The 18964-nt window shown below is 42.0% G+C and overlaps 2 protein-coding genes and 1 long non-coding RNA gene across 3 annotated transcripts in view; 1 reads left to right on the top strand and 2 right to left on the bottom strand.

The window, feature by feature from the left end:
• Positions 1–18964, bottom strand: part of LOC311133058 (proteasome subunit beta type-8-like) — a 131928-nt gene that overhangs the window by 49747 nt on the left and 63217 nt on the right. The window lies entirely within an intron of this gene.
• LOC311133056 (class I histocompatibility antigen, F10 alpha chain-like) overlaps positions 1–18964 on the top strand; it is an 89839-nt gene that overhangs the window by 11699 nt on the left and 59176 nt on the right. The gene's annotated exons all lie outside the window — the stretch shown is intronic.
• LOC311133059 lies at positions 8649–9790 on the bottom strand. Its single transcript, XR_014613561.1, has 3 exons — positions 9697–9790; positions 9520–9548; positions 8649–8702 (listed from the first exon to the last, which is right to left on the bottom strand). It is a non-coding gene; the product is annotated as an uncharacterized lncRNA (long non-coding RNA).

Raw genomic sequence — 18964 nt, 5'->3', positions numbered from 1 at the left:
TGCATGTTATTTTGTCATTAATACGTGTCACATCGGTTTGCAAACTATGTAAAATAAAAAAGAATTGTGTTCTGTCACTCATGGGGAAACTACGTCACTGCAAAATCTATGGGGAGAGCTCAAAAATTCAAAAGTGCCCATCCAAAAAGGCTCAAGGTCGTTGGCCACTGATAAAATGACGTCAAATCACGTTATATCTACCGTAGCTTTGATTGGACTGATCATGTCAACATCATACTTTCTAAATCTTAGCTAGCAAGCTAGACAAGCAGTCATCATCATGAATCAAGTCGACGATCTACTGGCAAATCCTTTTCAAGCCTTGTCATATGAAGAGAAATTATAGATAAAACGTATCGGTGCTCATCGGCCATTGGACATAAACATTACACAACAAGTTGGAAGGAATCAGTGGCTAACTGCAAGCTTTGCAAAGAAATCACTAGTCTGCTATTCAGTGGAGATGGTGTGTGGTCCAAGTCTGGGTTTAAGGGTCTATTTTCCAAGCTTAAAAGGATCAACATTTGCTCTCAACACACAATCGTCCAGAAAAGGTTGAATACATTGGCCATGCTGTCAATCCAGCATGACCTCTGCCGCGTTCAAGACAACTGGGAACTCTGAGAAAAACTAGCTCAGACTGGGAAAATGCGTTTTGAACGCCCCTCCAACTCGGAATTGCAAGTCGGGATCTCTTGCCTCTGTCTACAGCTCCGACCTGAAGATCACTGACGTTATGATTCAACCTTGTTTTTTTCCGAGTTCCCAGTTGTCTTGAAAGCACCATAAATCCAGAGAATGCCAGACTTTGATAACAAAGTTTGATGACAGAATTTGCCCACAAGAAGGACCGGCGCGCCACCTTCCTGTTCAAGTGAGCACAGCACAACAAGGTGAGTCCAGAAATGTATTGTATGCTGCTGCATAAATGATGTAATATGCAAGGGAGATATGTATACTGTAGCTAAGAAAGTAATACTAAGTGTGTAGTAAGCTGTTAGTAGCCCATGTGCCTCACCATAATAATTTGGTCCCTTCCCCCCTCATAACTTAGCCTACTGTTCTGACTTGGTGGTGCACATGTAGCCTATAACTGTTTTAGAGAAATGTAATCATCAAATATTGTATGAGCTTTCATTGTCTGCTTACATGCCCCCTTTATTTATCCTACGGTTCTGACTTGGTGTACAGGGAGCATGCTGTAAGAATGGCCGATGTTCTGAATTCTGTCGCTGTACATTTCAAAAGTGCTGAACAATTAGTTGTATTGACTACGTCCGTCCTAGCTCGCTCGTTAATGTCTTAATCGGAATTACGGATTGCCTCTTATCTGCTTGACGTTCCCTTATGCCATAGTTTATACATGTCAATTTTCAGTAGAAACCACATTTGTTTAAGCAAGTCAGCCATAGCAGCTATGTTTTAAAAAAAGGCAGTAAATTAGTCTGAATGAACTGCTTCGCTGCCAGACAAGGCTCCGCTGATAGCCAGGTGTAGCGGTGGTAAGGATTCACTCCATGGTGCTGAAAAGAAATTTCTGCTGTTGGGACAGCTTTATCTAGGCCCTAACAGTTTGTGGGCACCGTTTGTCACCGTTATAATGCAATTAATGTATTGTTTAGTGTTGTGTAGTGGCTTTGCTGGCATGCATCTCCCTTTGTTGTTTTTTGCCCCACCAAGATTTACAAGCTAAAATCACCACTATGGGCACTTCATGTTTTTGATATTACTACTATGCAAATATGCATGTAACCATTTCACTGTACTGTTTACACCTTTTGTATCCTGTGCATGTGACAAATAAACGTTATTTTTTTTTGATATAGTTTACCAGAGACGCTAATGTGAAGAACAATATGACCTACACCAAAGTCATATAAGGATAAAGTGTATTTTTTTCCCCTTATTGTAGGCTACTACTTTTACCACATTTAGTCTTGCTCTTTGGTTGTTTACTACACTACTCACTCTGTTCAGCACATGGCCTCACATGTGATTCCTTAAAGAGATGGGTGGGGCTAAGGCTTAAGAGGGTGTGAATGATGCTGAATGGGTGTAGACAAAGAAGATCTCTCCAGTAGGTGTACCAAAACATTCAAGGGCCATTTTCTCAAAAGTGGAGTTACAGGTTTATCAACTTTCAAAGCAGAATTACTTTCCCATTGTTCCTCAACTGCAGCTTATGATATACAATTTTCTAGCTCTGAGTCTGCTTTTATCCAATGTAAAAAACACAATTTCTAAGACCGAATTGAGGTGGTGAGTCACATATTAGAATCAATGGAACACCATGAAAGTGTGTTTCTGGAAAGGATTAGATTGTTGTGCGATGTTAAATTAAGATTGTAACATATTATTCTACAAATAAAACATAAATGATCGATTTTCCCCTAACTGAAGCCAACAAAACAATCACATTTAAAAGATATCGCTGTAACTGGAAAAACATAATTATTTTGTTTGAATGTGTAGTTTAGCAACACGTGTAGGTTTTGGTGGTATAAGATACTGTAATTGTGTGACGTTATAATGTTGCTCACATTATTCACTTGTTTTAGTTGTATGGGCAAAAGCCAGACAAGGCCTATCCACATGTTCCATTTGTACATATTCCTCTTGGACCAAAAGTGATGGTATTTCTATTGTTCTTTCTTTTTGGGCTAGCAGGTTCTGGACAATAAGTTGGTGATGGGCCAAGTTGAACAAAAGTGTTTGTACTTTGTACATTATGGATGCTCTACACATAAAGCAATGATCGACCAAATCTAATGCAAGTCCCGAAAACAGGATTGTTAATGTGATCCATTTAAGAGATACAGTGAGGGAAAAAAGTGTTTGATTCCCTGCTGATTTTGTACGTTTGCCCACTGACAAAGAAATGATCAGTCTATAATTTTAATGGTAGGTTTATTTGAACAGTGAGAGACAGAATAACAACAACAAAATCCAGAAAAACGCATGTCAAAAATGTTATAAATTGATTTGCATTTTAATGAGGGAAATAAGTATTTGACACCCTCTCATTCAGAAAGATTTCTGGCTCCCAGGTGTCTTTTATACAGGTAACGAGCTGAGATTAGGAGCACACTCTTAAAGGTAGTGGACACCTGTCCACAGAAGCAATCAATCAATCAGATTCCAAACTCTCCACCATGGCCAAGACCAAAGAGCTCTCCAAGGATGTCAGTGACAAGATTGTAGACCTACACAAGGCTAGAATGGGCTACAAAACCATCGCCAAGCAGCTTGGTGAGAAGGTGACAACAGTTGGTGCGATTATTCGCAAATGGAAGAAACACAAAATAACTGTCAATCTCCCTCGGCCTGGGGCTCCATGCAAGATCCCACCTCGTGGAGTTGCAATGATCATGAGAACGGTGAGGAATCAGCCCAGAACTACACGGGAGGATCTTGTCAATGATCTCAAGGCAGCTGGGACCATAGTCACCAAGAAAACAATTGGTAACACACTATGCCGTGAAGGACTGAAATCCTGCAGCGCCCGCAAGGTTCCCCTGCTCAAGAAAGCACATATACAGGCCCGTCTGAAGTTTGCCAATGAACATCTGAATGATTCAGAGGAGAACTGGGTGAAAGTGTTGTGGTCAGATGAGACCAAAATCGAGTTCTTTGGCATCAACTCAACTCGCCGTGTTTGGAGGAGGAGGAATGCTGCCTATGACCCCAAGAACACCATCCCCATCGTCAAACATGGAGGTGGAAACATTATGCTTTGGGGGTGTTTTTCTGCTAAGGGGACAGGACAACTTCACTGCATCAAAGGGACGTTGGACGGGGCCTTGTACCGTCAAATCTTGGGTGAGAACCTCCTTCCCTCAGCCAGGGCATTGGAAATGGGTCGTGGATGGGTATTCCAGCATGACAATGACCCAAAACGTACGGCCAAGGCAACAAAGGAGTGGCTCAAGAAGAAGCACATTAAGGTCCTGGACTGGCCTATCCAATCTCCAGACCTTAATCCCATAGAAAATCTGTGGAGGGAGCTGAAGGTTCGAGTTGCCAAACGTCAGCCTCAAAATCTTAATGACTTGGAGAAGATCTGCAAAGAGAAGTGAGACAAAATCCCTCCTTAGATGTGTGCAAACCTGGTGGCCAACTACAAGAAATGTCTGACCTCTGTGATTACCAACAAGGGTTTTGCCACCAAGTACTAAGTCATGTTTTGCGGAGGGGTCAAATACTTATTTCCCTCATTAAAATGCAAATCAATTTATAACATTTTTGACATGCGTTTTTCTGGATTTTGTTGTTGTTATTCTGTCTCTCACGGTTCAAATAAACCTACCATTAAAATTATAGACTGATCATTTCTTTCTCAGTGGGCAAACGTACAAAATCAGCAGGGGATCAAATACTTTTTTCCCTCACTGTACATAATCAACCAGCCAAACAAGACAAATTACAGACCAAATTCATGTATTCTGTAAGAATGTTCTTACAATTCAATAAAGTCCACAAAATGTGAATGAATAAAGAGCAAAGGACTTGAAGTGACACAATATCATTTTGTATATGGGTTTAAGAAGTAATATATATTTTGATGACCTGCATGAAAAATGATGGGGTGGCAGGTAGCTTAGCGGCTAAGACCATTGGGCCAGTAACCGAAAGGTAAGTTGCTGGTTCGAGTCCCACAGCTGACTAGGTGAAAAATCTGACGATGTGTCCTAGAGCAAGGCATTTAACCCTAATTGCTCCTTTAAGTCGCTCTGGATATGAGTGTCTGCTAAATGATGTAAATGTTTGAATAAAATTATTTTGTCCGTTAAACATTATCTTATGATGGAGATTAGAATAAATAATGTTCAGTATCTTCACTTGTCTGGAAGTCCACAGCACTGCTCTTTTTCATTCTCCTTCTAATCAGGGACTGATTCAAACCTGGAAAACCAGGTTTTGAATCAGTAATTGAAATAATTGATTCACCTATGAATCAATTATATTTATTGATCAATAAACAGCCATGCAGGAAAGAGACTACTGTTGATACTGAAGAATATTTAATGGCATGGTGTTGCTATAAGGGATGTACCCCCGCATTGACCCGGTACCGGTACCCCCTGTACATAGCCTAGTTATTGTTATTTTATTGGGTAAATTTTTATTCTTTTTTACTTTAGTTTATTTGGTAAATATTTTCTTAACTCTTTCTTGAACTGCATTGTTGGTTAAGGGCTTGTAAGTAAGCATTCCACAGTAAGGTCTACACCTGTTGTATTCGGCGCATGTGACAAGTAACATTTGATTTAATTATATTTTATAATAACCCACTGGGACCTGTAGAATAGTCCCCATGTAACTACTGCACACACTATTCATATCCACAGTAACTCATTTATCAAGCTGAGAAAATGAACATAACATGGGATAAATAAGCTACTTCTGGTTTAATGGCTAATGTATTCCTTAAGCGCCTTATTAGACCACATCACTGTAAAACGTCCTGATATTACCACAATTCTGTTTGTAGAATTTGTAAAATACACTTACACTAAAGTGGAAATGTACAGAACTAAAGTGGAAATGTACAGAAGGGTGCCAACCAAAAGGTACCCGGGCAAACACATCCGACTGGTTTTGGGACATGTATTTGTGTTTCAGGAAACAGTTTGTTGGAGGCAGATACGCTAGACAAAACTATAAGCACTGAATTTTACTTCCTGCTTCAACTGTTGGTTATGAGGTTATTTTATTTGACTGTTTAGTAGACTAAAACATTTGACTAAACCTCTTCAAGTCACAAAGTTGTCATGTGTATTTAACAAGTCTCAACAGACTTTACAGAGAAAATAAAAATCAAGGTTTGTAGTATCGTATTAAACAATCCTACAAACCTTTTCCAATGACTGGCACTAGTAAATAACTGGTAGATTCTCATACTGTACAAAAACATTGTTAGGCATGTAAGACCTTCAGGTTAAACAATAGAGGCCATAGTATGCCGTTTGAAAACAGTCTTTATTTGGAGCAGTGTTGGGATCAGTTGAGAGAGAACACAGTGCTTCTGTGTGGATGTGGAGAACCATTGCGCTCTCCCAAAAGCTTGGCTGGTGCGTAAAACCCGCAAATTCAGACAAACAAAAGGTGTAATGGGTTCGTACTCAAAAATATGTTGCATAAAGCTGACTTCATTATTCGATGTCAGGGATAGCGGATAGCGTACACAGACGTTCTTCAGTGTGTTCATCAGAACGTGCTGGGATCAGTTGAGAGAACACAGTGTGGTCTGTGTGGATATGGAGGCTGATCTGGGATCAGAACATGCCCTTCCTGTAGCGGTGGATCAGCTCTGACACGTCCTCCTTACACACCTTTATCCAGCCGTCCTCCTGCATGTGGTACACTGGACAAACACACAGACAGTTACACATAAAGGTATTGTTTACATTTTATTTTCCTATGGATTCAGCATATGAATACTTTTTAATATGGATAAATACTTCTTAAATTAGATATAATTGTATATTTAGTAATAACCTCTTGAATGGAATTCACACCTGGAATTTACACAACAAACAAACAAATATCTCAAAATTCATCTAACTCAATCCTGCACCTATCTATGCTCCACAACCAGTAGAGAACATCCGACCAGAGAGACGTGTGGCATTATCATCCACATAGTACAAACCAGGGCCCTGGACACCAAGACACAAATATATTGATACTCATCAACAGACATGACAACTGGAGACAATCCAATGGTAGTCACAAATGGTGGGTACCATCAGGATGAAAATGTAAGCTATAAAATCAGGCTTTCAAATAAACACACATGCACACACATACCACACCACACACACACAGACACACTCCTCTCCTCACTCCCTCCCACCCTGTACGTTGTTGTCCCAGCCAATGATCATGCTGCCCATGGAGAGGCTCATCTTGTTAGCCTACTTTGACGCTGTTTTGAAGATGAACAAAGACTTTATTACATCCCATTACAAATAGTCCTAATTTCCTCAAAATTGTTGCTCATTCCTGGCAATACATTAATCTAACAACTCTGATGAGATGGTAGGAACTTCAATAAGAAAATATTAATGAAAAGTAGTCTATGCCGTCTATACAAGGCAAGATAATTTTAAACAAAAATATAATTCAAAACAAAGAAAATGAAAACAATATTCAAGTTTTATTGTCACATGCACAAGAACAATTAAATGCTTGATTTGCAAGCTCAACCCAACAGCTCATTATTCAATATCCAAAAAGTATAACTAATAAAAATGATATATTATGAAGAAATAAGAAATGAGAGGAAGCTATGTACAGGGTCAGTGCCAATACAAAATGTACAATGTGCAGGGATACTGGAGTAGTTTGAGGTAGATATATACATGTAGGCGTGGGATTAGGAGAAAGTGACTGGTAGCAGGGTACATTATAATAATAATAATAGAAGTAAACAGTATGGCAGCAGCATGAGTGGTGGGTGTGTGTGTGCGTGGTGGTGAGTGCGTGTGGGTGTTAGTGTACACGGATATGCATGTAACAGGGCTGAAAAGTGACTGGTAGCAGAAATATACTGAATAAATACTAATGGTAATATATACATGTGAACAGGAGTAATAGTGACTAGTAACAGGATAAAATAGATAGATACTAATGGTAATGAAATCAATAATCAATGCAGCAGCGTAGTGGTAATAATAAATGTAATCAATAATCATTTTAGCAGCAGTGTAGATGTGAGGGGGAGTAGTTCTTAGCCATTTAACAGTCTTTTGGCCAGGGGATAGAAGCTGTTTAGGAGTCTGTTGGTCTGAGCCTTGATTCACCGGTATCGTCTGCCAGATGGGAGCATTGAGAACAGTCCATGTCTCGGGGGGCTGGAATCTTTAGCAATTTTTCGGGCCTTTCTCAGACACCGCCTGGCATGTACGTCCTTGAAGGCTGGGAGCTCAGCCCTGGTGATGCGCTAGGCCGTCTGCACCACCCTCTGTAGGGCCTTCCGGTCGAGGGCGGTGCAGTTGCCATACCAGACGGTGATACAACCAGTCAGGAGGCTCTCGATGGAGCAGCTGTAAAAGCTCCTAAGGATCAAAGGGGCCATGCCAATTGTTTTAGCTTCCTGAGGGAGAAGAGGCATCTGCCATGCCTTCTTCACGACTGTGCTGGTGTGAGAGTACCCAGTTAAGTCCTCAGTGATGTGGACACCGAGGACCTTGAAGCTCATGAGCCTCTATATATACACATACTTCCAGGGAATTTCTATAAATACAACATATTTTCTGATGAAAACCATTATATTCCAGTTGAATTTTGTCTTATATTCACATGTACCATCAGAATCGATAGAAAGCAATGACAGGGTTCAATCTTAAATTACACAGGATCAATTAATCCAATAGAACCACTAATTACACAACACACAAATATCTGCATCCACATATACACACGCTCATGTACACAAGTTCTGTGAGTTCCTCTAGAGATGAATTCTCAAACAGACAGTGTATTCATTTGCCAATATTTGAATTGGTCTCATATTAAAATATATTTTGTCAGATTATTAATTGTCAACTGCGGTCAGACATTCAATATCTTCTTTCAGGATATACTGTACATGTACCACCTTCCACAATGGTAACATTTTATTCCTGAAATTCCATCTTTGTTTGTTCCATTACACACTCACCTGGGAATCCCAGATGTTTCCACATTTACTTCACTTCCTGTAATTGAGAGAGGATAAGGATGAGCCTTATGTGTGTAAACTAACAAAACAGACAATGGGAGAAATCCAAAGACCTAATTCAAAATTCACTAATACATCAAACATAATGTCATCATATTATATAGTAATCCATGGGCTGTAGTGTTAACTAGAGGGATACAACTTGAGAGAAAAAATAGATTTGGGCAAGGCAGTGTTAGCTGGGAACGGAGTGTACAAAATATTAGGAACCAATATTGAGTTGCACCCCATTTTGCCCTCAGAACACCCTCAATTTGTCGGGGCATGGACTCTACAAGGTCTTGAAAGTGTTCCACAGGGATGCTGGCCCATGTTCACTCCAATGCTTCCCACAGTTGTGTCAAGTTGGCTGGATGTCCTTTGGGTGATGGATCATTCTTGATACACACAGGAAACTGTTGAGCGTGAAAAACCCAGCAGTGTTGCAGTTCTTGACACACTGGAACCGGTGCGCCTGGTATCTACTACCATATCCTGTTCAAAGGCACTTAAATATTTTGTCTTGCCCATTCACCCTCTGAATGGCACATATACACAATCCATGACTCAATTGTCTCAAGGCTTAAAAGTCCTTCTTTAACCTGTCTCCTCCCCTTCATCTACACTGATTGAAGTGGATTTAACAAGTGACATCAATAAGGGATCATAGCTTTCACCTGGATTCACCTGGTCAGTATGTCATGTAAAGAGCAGGTGTTCCTAATGTTTTTTTTTTACACTCAGTGTACATAGATACATAGTACTCACATGTAACTACAAAATATGTCTGACAATATTTATGAAAACGCAATTACCTTCTCTTGTGAGTTAGCATCATCGGGCCCTATAAAAGCAAGAAAAGGTCAAGCCTTAGATTGAAAGACGAGATCCAAATTCATTCTTTGGATGGACATAGTAGCTTTACGGCTTCAAAATCTTACATTACATTAGTGTAGTTTTTGTGTATCTTAGTTCAAACTGATTGTAGTTACCAGAGCTAAATGTCCAGGAGACGACCTTGATCAAACCATAAATCCCCAGGGCCACGGCAACCATCGCCATAGAGTCCTCAATGGAGGGAGCACTGACACCTGATTGGGGTAAAGAGATAAGGAGTACATTTAAGACATATGCATAATGTGTAGTATCATGTCTAATTTATTTGACTGTTCAGATCAATATAATTGCACATCAGAAATGATACTGGTAGGCCTAGAGACACTGCCCCTAACCACAGATCTAGGATCAGATTCCTTTACCCCATTCCTAACCTTTGAGACCGACTGGATCGATTCGGTCTTACGTAGCAAAATTTGAAATGGTGTTTTTTACATTGGATAAAAGTAGAGACTCAGAGCTAGAAAATTGTATATCATACACTACAGTTGGGGAACAATGAGAAAGTAATTCTGCTTTGAAAGTTGATAAACTTGTCACCCCACTTTTGAGAATATGTTCCTTGAATGTTTTGGTACACCCCATTAACTTCAATCACCCCATTAAAAGGTGGTAATCATCTTACCAATCACACCATTCATATGGTGAATGTGGTACCCCACACGCCACGTGTGGTATGCGTTACCTTTGAATGGTGATTCAGAACCACACATCGTACTGTGTGACACGCGGCCCTTTCAATGGTGATTTTGGACAATTTCAACAGAGACTGAGTGCGCATGTTCATGAGAGTTTCTATTGCACAGATTCACGTACCGGTAAGTCCCTTTTGCATTCTCTTGGTTTTTCTTCTTCTTCGGTGGGGTTTTATGGCGGACTACAACCCAAAAAGGTGTGTTGCTGCCTCCTACTGGATGCGGTGATTCCAAGTGAATACACCCTAATGTTGCATAATCCTTGTCAAATGATTTGAGAAACATCAGAGACATAGTGAATACCTTGTGAAAGTATTATTTTAAAGTGGACTGGGATTTGCTGGCTTCTTGACTTCCTTGAGGTTGTGATCAACTACATGTATTTAATCTGATTTTTCATAACTGTCTTTGTTTCAGAATTATGCAACAATGCCCACATTTGGGAAAACAAAAATCTTTATCCTGGGAAAGGCAATTCCATTGAGAGGCTCTGAGGCGAAATAGGCACATTGTCCCTCAGTGCTGCACCTCCGGCTGGGAACCTCCTCAGGCCCAAAGGGAGGACCATAGTCCAGCTACAAGTGATCCCCGGACTACCAGTGCTCAGAGGAGGAAAGGGGAAACAGTGGCTGCATGGAGAGAGATGAGGGAGCAGCTGCAAAACATCCTTGTGGAGAACATGGCCCCCCCAGTAAAATCCATCTGCTCCGTGTGTGGGATCCAGCCAGAGATAATATGGCGGTGCACTGACTGTGGGGTTGAGACAATATTTTACTCTGACTGTGTGGTGGCAACCCATAAAGACTAAAATATTGTCCACTACCTGGAGATCTGGCAGGTAATTATCGTTTACAATGTTTGATCATGTGCCCAATTGACAAATAAACTAATTTCTCAAACATAAGTTAAGTTAAGTGGTCAGTGTCTGAGGCCTTCGCAGAGTTTTATCCCACGAAGGATCACTGTCATCACCTTAAAACAAAGCATTTGTACTATTTGCAGTTGCACTTAAACTAATCAACTAAATGTATTCGCTCTCTGTCTCTCTGTCTATCTGATACATATTTCCACCCACAACTTACTTATTTTCACCAGGCCATGCTTTTTAGCCATGGCTAAATCATTGAAACCAAGCCCAAACTCTTAACCAATACTCTTCCTCTTAAGGATGGTCAATTTAAAAGGACCCTTCCGTTTGGTTTGGAATGGCACTGGAGGCGGAGAGATGTCCATAAGTGCTCACTCTACCACAGTAGACTTCTGAGGGTATTTGATGACTTTGGTAAGTAATAAAGTATTTGTTAGTAATATCTTACAGTAAACAAAAACCTTTCAACTTCATCTGTACATAACTTTTTAAGTGTTTTTCAAAATGTTAGTACACGACAAGTTCAAGGCAATTTTGTTTGCATTTTCAAATGATATACACTGAGTATTCAAAACATTAAGAATACCTGCTCTTTCCATGATATAGACTGACCAGGTGAATCCAGGTGAAATATATGATCCCTTATTGATGTCACTTGAGACATGGATTGTATATGTGTGCCATTCAGAGGGTGAATGGGCAAGACAAAAAATGTAAGTGCCTTTGAACGTGGTATGGTAGTAGGTGCCAGGTGCACCTGTTTGTGTCAAGAACTGCAACGCTGCTGGGTTTTTCACGCTCAGCAATTTCCCGTGTATATCAAGAATGGTCCACCACCCAAAGAACATCCGGCCAACTTGACACAACTGTGGGAAGCATTGGAGTCAACATGGGCCAGCATATCTGGAACACTTTCGACAACTTGTAGAGGCAATGCCCTGACGAATTGAGGCTGTTCTGAAGGCCAAAGGGTTTGGGGGACTCAATATTTGGAAGGTTTTCCTAATGTTTGGTATACTCAGTGTATACCCCTTGATTATGGCTTATGCCTTAATTGTAGTAGCATAACTATGTTATGACATAACTAGAGCAATAAGAAACTATTACTTGATATAGTCAATGGGATAGATTTTGTTGTCATGGGAGACTTTTAAAACAAATCATGTGGCTGACCACCCCTTTACAACTCTGAAGGCCTGGTTTTGCAGATATTAAAAGTGAACAAGATAGTTTTGGCAAGCGTTTGCCCTCATACAACTCGTTTCAAGGTGAAATCATTGGAGAAAACCTAAAACCTCAGTTTTGAGTTACAGCAGCTGCCTATCTGCAGTGGATGTTGTTTATTTGAAGCGTAATGCACCCATCAACTCAGTGGCCTTGGGGTTCGTGTCGGCCATGAGATTGGAAGGTTGGGTTCCATCCCCAGATTAGTGATACCAAAGACTCTAAAAAGTGGGACCTAATGCATCTCTGCTTGGCACTCCGGATTAAGCAGGTGGATTAGGGGTAAGGCATTGCGATAGACTAGCGTCCTGTCCAGAGGGTAGACTTGTATATCAAGTTGTCTCACGCTACTGAAATAGGAGATAGGCTTCTGCCCTATGGGCTGTTATGGCTGGGACAATGCTAATTATAATGCACCCAGAGGTAACGTTATTTCCTGTCACGGATTCTGCCGAGACTGCTCCTCCTCCTGGTTCGGGCAGGCTTCGGCGTTCGCCGTCCCCGGAGTACTAGCTGCCACCGCTCTATGTTTCGTAGTGTGATTGCTTTTGTCTGTCTTTTACACCTGTGTCCATTTGTGTGTTGATTACTTGTCTTATAAGTTCCGTGTTTTGCATTAGTCTGATTGTGTGTTGTTATTTTCTGCCTGTCGTGCAGAGCTGCGTGTCTGCACTCTGTCTATGTTTGGGATTATTGTTTACGCGTGTTTGCGTAATTGCCTCACCTCCGTCTGTTTTCGAGGTCGTGTTTTGTTTGTTGCTCTTTGGACTATTAAAGTCTTTTTTGGACGTATCCTCTGTGTCCTGCGCCTGACTCCTCCACCACATCCACATCGGAACTACTGACAGAACAACACACCAACTATGGAGTCAGCAGGAACAGCGGCGGCACCCGAATCCCTGGAAGACCGGATCAGCTACCAAGACACCATGATCCGGCAACTTGGGGCCGCCATGGACGAGGTGTCCAACACTCTGCACCGGTTGGTGACTCGAGAGGTGCCTACGCACTCTTACACCATCCCATCACCAACGGCCAGTCCTCCTCTCTCAGCACCGGAACCCAGTGGCATTCGGCTCTCGCTCCCGAGGGCATATGACGGTTCTGCAACCGGGTGTCAGGGATTCCTCCTGCAGGTGGAACTCTACCTGGCCACCATACACCCGGCGCCCTCGGGATACGAGAGCGTCTCCGCCCTCATCTCCTGTCTATCCGGCAAGGCGTTGGAGTGGGCCAACGCCGAATGGAGGGGAATAGACGCCGCTACCATCACCTACGCGGAGTTCTCCCGCCGCTTCAGGGCTGTCTTCGATCATCCACCTGAGGGGAAAGCGGCGGGAGAGCGTCTGTTCTACCTCCGACAGGGGAAGAGGAGCGCACAGGAGTTCGCACTGGAGTTCCGGACGCTAGCGGCAGATGCGGGGTGGAATGAGAGGGCCCTCATCGACCACTACCGGTGTAGCCTAAGAGAGGACGTTCGTCGTGAGCTGGCCTGCAGGGACACCAACCTGTCGTTCGACCAGTTGGTGGACATTTCCATCCGTCTAGACACCCTGCTGGCTACCCGCGGACGTCCCGAGTGGGGGTCGTCCATTCCACCCTCCAGCACCTCCGAGCCGATTCCCATGGAGCTCGGGGGTGCTGGTGCTAGAGAGAGGAGGAGAGAGAACCCGAGGGGGGCCATCCCCTGCACCAACTGTGGTCATGGAGGACACACCGCGGCCAGGTGCTGGGGAGGGTCTCCTGGGAGAGGGGACAACAGGTCACGCACTGGGGAGTCATTTCAGGTGAGTAGGCGCCCCACTTACCCAGAGCTTTCTGTTGGTCACATGAGTATTCCTGTGAGAGTTCCACAGGTGGCACCTCATTCCCAGCATAAGGCGCTAGTAGATTCAGGCGCAGCTGGGAACTTTATTGATCGGGCATTTTGTTGTAGGTTAGGAATTCCCCTTCGGCCGGTAGAAGCTCCATTTCCTGTCCACGCCTTAGACAGCCGGCCGTTGGGGTCGGGCCTGATCAGGGAGGTCACAGCACCACTGATGATGACGACGCAGGGGGGTCATGAGGAGATCATTCAGTTTTATCTGATTGACTCTCCTGCGTACCCCGTGGTGTTGGGGCTTCCCTGGTTAAGCACCCATGATCCTACCATTGCGTGGCAACAGAGGGCTCTTATGGAGTGGTCTGCCCAGTGTGTAGGGAGATGTCTAGGTGTTTCCGTAGGGGCGACCTCGGTAGAGAGTCCGAACCAAGTGCCCGCACTGCGCATTCCCCCTGAGTATGAGGACTTAGCACTGGTGTTCAGCAAATCGAGGGCAACACGGCTACCTCCTCATAGACAGGGGGACTGTGCGATAAATCTCCAAACAGGAGCGGCTTTTCCACTGAGTCGTGTGTATCCCCTGTCTCAAGAGGAGACAGCGGCTATGGAGACTTACATAGCCGAGTCCTTGGCACAGGGATACATACGGTCCTCCACTTCCCCGGTTTCCTCGAGGGGTACGGTCCGGAGGAACGGTGCTTGGTGCCCAGGAGGGACATCCTCGATCCATCCCTCCTGACTGAGTTCCACCGTGGGCATCCCACACGCCCGGGTCCGCGTCCTCCTGGCCGTCCCCGAGGCCGGGGTCGGCGCACGGCTGGAGACGCGCGTCAAGGGGGGGGTACTGTCACGGATTCTGCCGAGACTGCTCCTCCTCCTGGTTCGGGCAGGCTTCGGCGTTCGCCGTCCCCGGAGTACTAGCTGCCACCGCTCTATGTTTCGTAGTGTGATTGCTTTTGTCTGTCTTTTACACCTGTGTCCATTTGTGTGTTGATTACTTGTCTTATAAGTTCCGTGTTTTGCATTAGTCTGATTGTGTGTTGTTATTTTCTGCCTGTCGTGCAGAGCTGCGTGTCTGCACTCTGTCTATGTTTGGGATTATTGTTTACGCGTGTTTGCGTAATTGCCTCGCCTCCGTCTGTTTTCAAGGTCGTGTTTTGTTTGTTGCTCTTTGGACTATTAAAGTATTTTTTGGACGTATCCTCTGTGTCCTGTGCCTGACTCCTCCACCACATCCACATCGGAACTACTGACATTTCCCATACATGTTTCCCCAAACCTAGACTTCTTAAACAAACAGAATAGGATTATGACCAGTAACAATTTATCTTATTGAGTATCTTTAACATTAAACCAAAAAACATTCTCCTCTAGAGTGTAAATACCTTTCTATGAAATATGAATAAATGTTTATGAAGTGTGAATACATTACTATGAAATATGAACAAATCTTTATGAAGTGTGAATACATTACTATGAAATATGAACAAATCTTTATGGAGTGTGAGAGCGAAAAACTGTCTGGCAGCCATCTTTCCAGATATCCATCCATCAATCAAGACAGTAAAATTCTCTCACGGTCCCTCTGCCCCAGGCAACCACCTAGATACTCCAGATAAACTCATAAATCCTTATCAATGCATTTGAAACTATGATGCAATTAAATACACATGTAAGGCCCTGCAAACAAAATACTATCCAAAAAATGTCCACCCTAAGGCTGGTCAACCCATCGGATCCTACAGTGGACCTCTCCCTGCCTAGACTCCCTGTCCCTAAGCATTCACGAAATAAACAAAAACATCTAAGATCCCCACATGTATCCAATAACATCAAATATCATTCTACAAAAATTAATACCTAAGAATATGACACAAATTATGTATTACACATGCAAATATGTCTATATTTCATTGCAGACACTGGAATGTAGTCCACTACACTTCATCTCCTCCCGTAGTCTCGACTTCCAATGTATTGTTGATGATGGAATGGGAACCTTTCCACACCTTCCTGGTTCCATCTCCTCCAGTCATTGTCCTTTCATATTGTCCTTGTTTGAGTATTTCAATCTTTACATTTTCCCCCAAACGCTTCTGGAAGAAAAGAAAAGACCAAACAGTATCTTTTGCAAAACAAACACTTTCAAATTAAACATCAAGATCAACTAAGAATATAAAAATGATATATAAATGATGTATGAATCACATTAACCCATTTCCCCCCTTTGATTCATAAAATCATACTAAAATCACACTAATATTGATTTTTTTTTTTTGTGAAAAATGATTAAATAATCAAAAAGGATATTTATCATCAATACTCCATCCAGACCCCCTTGTTCATCTTCATCCAGATCAGGAACAGTCAACAACGGCATCTGAGTGTTGTCTCCAGGCATCACAACTCCAACCCATCTTAATATCATAGCTTTCGCAAAGGTCAGTAACAAATTACAAACATCACACACAGTGCTATCAAAACTGCCATTAAAATCTAATCCATCACTGCTCCTACTGGGCCTAACTGATCCTGCAACCAAGTCTTCGCTGACCATCCAGCTCCTTCAGATCTACCAAACGCATCCCTTATATTCTTCAACGCATCTATAACACTCGTGATATTATCGGAACTATCTGGGATCAAAGTATAACAATCATCCCCCGTCAGATTCATAGCCAAACATAAGCCCCCTTGTTTTGCTAAAATATAGTCAAGAGCCATGTCATGTTTCAACAGCGTCAGTCTGTGACTTCTTTGAGTATTTGACAGAAGGTTAAACCCTCTTATTGTTTCATTCGCAAACCGCTCTTTTAATGGTAAAAGCCTCATATGGAAGCTTCAACGTTGACATGTAACAACATCCTATCCATCCATAGGGTAAGAATATATACGCTTTATCACCACAAACCCTCCAAATATCTCTAAAATTCCCAATAGTCACATTGTCAGGCAAAATCTTTCAACCATCAAAGTCCTGCTGTTCTTACTACCTGGAACATAAAAAGTAACATTATATTTCTCATTACTACCCTTAAGGTCATGCATACCCAAAGTTATCATATAATCATCACAATCTGATATTCCCATAAACATACCCCTGACATCATATGTTTTATTAGAACAAAAACAACTTTTAGCCCTCAATGGTTTCACCTCCAATGCATCAGGGTTCGCTGTTACCTGATTTTCCTTCCCATCTAACAAATTCCCACAAGTTAATTCACTTAACCCAATAACACTTAAACCGAGGCTTAAACAAATGTTTTGACAATGACATTTTATCTGTTACTGATTGTTGCTGATACAACAGCCATGACAAAGCCTAAGATTGATACATACTTGATAGAGGTCGAGCGACCGTCTCTAAAATGTTTGGTGCTGGAATTCTCAGACCTCAAGATTCCTCACTGATCTTACAGAATGAGCTAGCCGCTGGAACCAAAGATTCCTACCTGCCCATCTATCTTTAATTTTCACAACAGAAGAATCAAACCACATGCATTTAGTTTCTCTCTTCCCTAACGAGCGGTACTGATCAGATACCTCTCCTTGTCTGTCATTAAAATCAAAGACCTCATCCTGTACCTCCATGATAGTATCCTTCACTATTTCAGATGAATCTATATTGTTCTCTACCACTATCTGCTCTCATATTTTAACCCTATCCTTACTACCATTGACAGCACTCTCTATCCGTATCATAAACCCCTGAGTCCCTCTTGCTACCCCCTTTAATTTCAGAAAAGTTGCTGTCGGTGTCGGTGTCATACTTCCTACATTTGCTATTGCCATCGTACCATTAATCCCTTCCAAAGTTACCATTAAAGTAGTTGATTTAGTTGATGTATTAACACCCTTAACTACTTCTAGTGGGAAAGCTACCGATATCCTATGTGTATTATTTACTGTTGGAGTCGCTACTGTAATAATATACTTCTCCTGACCTCCTTTGGTGACTGCGGAAGCTTCGACAGACTTCAACTCTTCCATTATAAGCGTTACTTTACGAATTACATAGCCTTTTAACCAATAATTCTTAACCGGAACAAATTTTAATGCTTGCACTAGATAAGTACACATATATTCTCCCTGATCTTTCTCTGTAACATTACGCAAAATAAGTGAACAATCACTCATAACCCTCTTCCACTTCATATTGTTGTACAAACTATACCTCCTTTGACTAGGGGCAACAGCTTCTACTTCTGGTCCTGATAACAATACTTCTTCTCCCTAATTATCTCTCCATGTGGGAGGAACGTCCCCATCCTAACCCTAATAAGTCTTTTTCCCCCTAAAATTGGTGCTGGAGCTATTGGTTCCCTTATAATCAAATGCGATATATTTATGGCTTTAATAACTATCAATGTTGAAAGAGTTAAATTGCTTCTCACTGTTGTTTTAATATACTGAAGTGTTAATGACATTATTGTTACTTCATCTAGTTTCCCCAAAGCTTTGAACTCTTTGCTTGTACTTCCATCTATCACCACTAGTGTCACTTTTTTTTTAAACTCTCAGTCCTACCTCTAATCCCTGACTTTCAACCTTTTGATTATAAAAAAATACACCCACAATTACCTTGATCTTCCTGCTGGGAATTGTAAATATAGATACTCAATCACCCTCAATCTTCTCTTATCATTCAGCAACGCATCTGCTCCTAACAGATCTAAACTCCTACCATATCTATCTTCCCACTAAACTCTAAAATTTTCCTTCACCACTGTTCTCTCTCTCTTACTACTAAC

This window comes from Coregonus lavaretus (assembly GCF_964263955.1).
Source record: "Coregonus lavaretus genome assembly, chromosome: 7".
Lineage (NCBI taxonomy): Eukaryota > Metazoa > Chordata > Actinopteri > Salmoniformes > Salmonidae > Coregonus > Coregonus lavaretus.
This window is presented reverse-complemented; position numbering and strand designations above follow the sequence as displayed.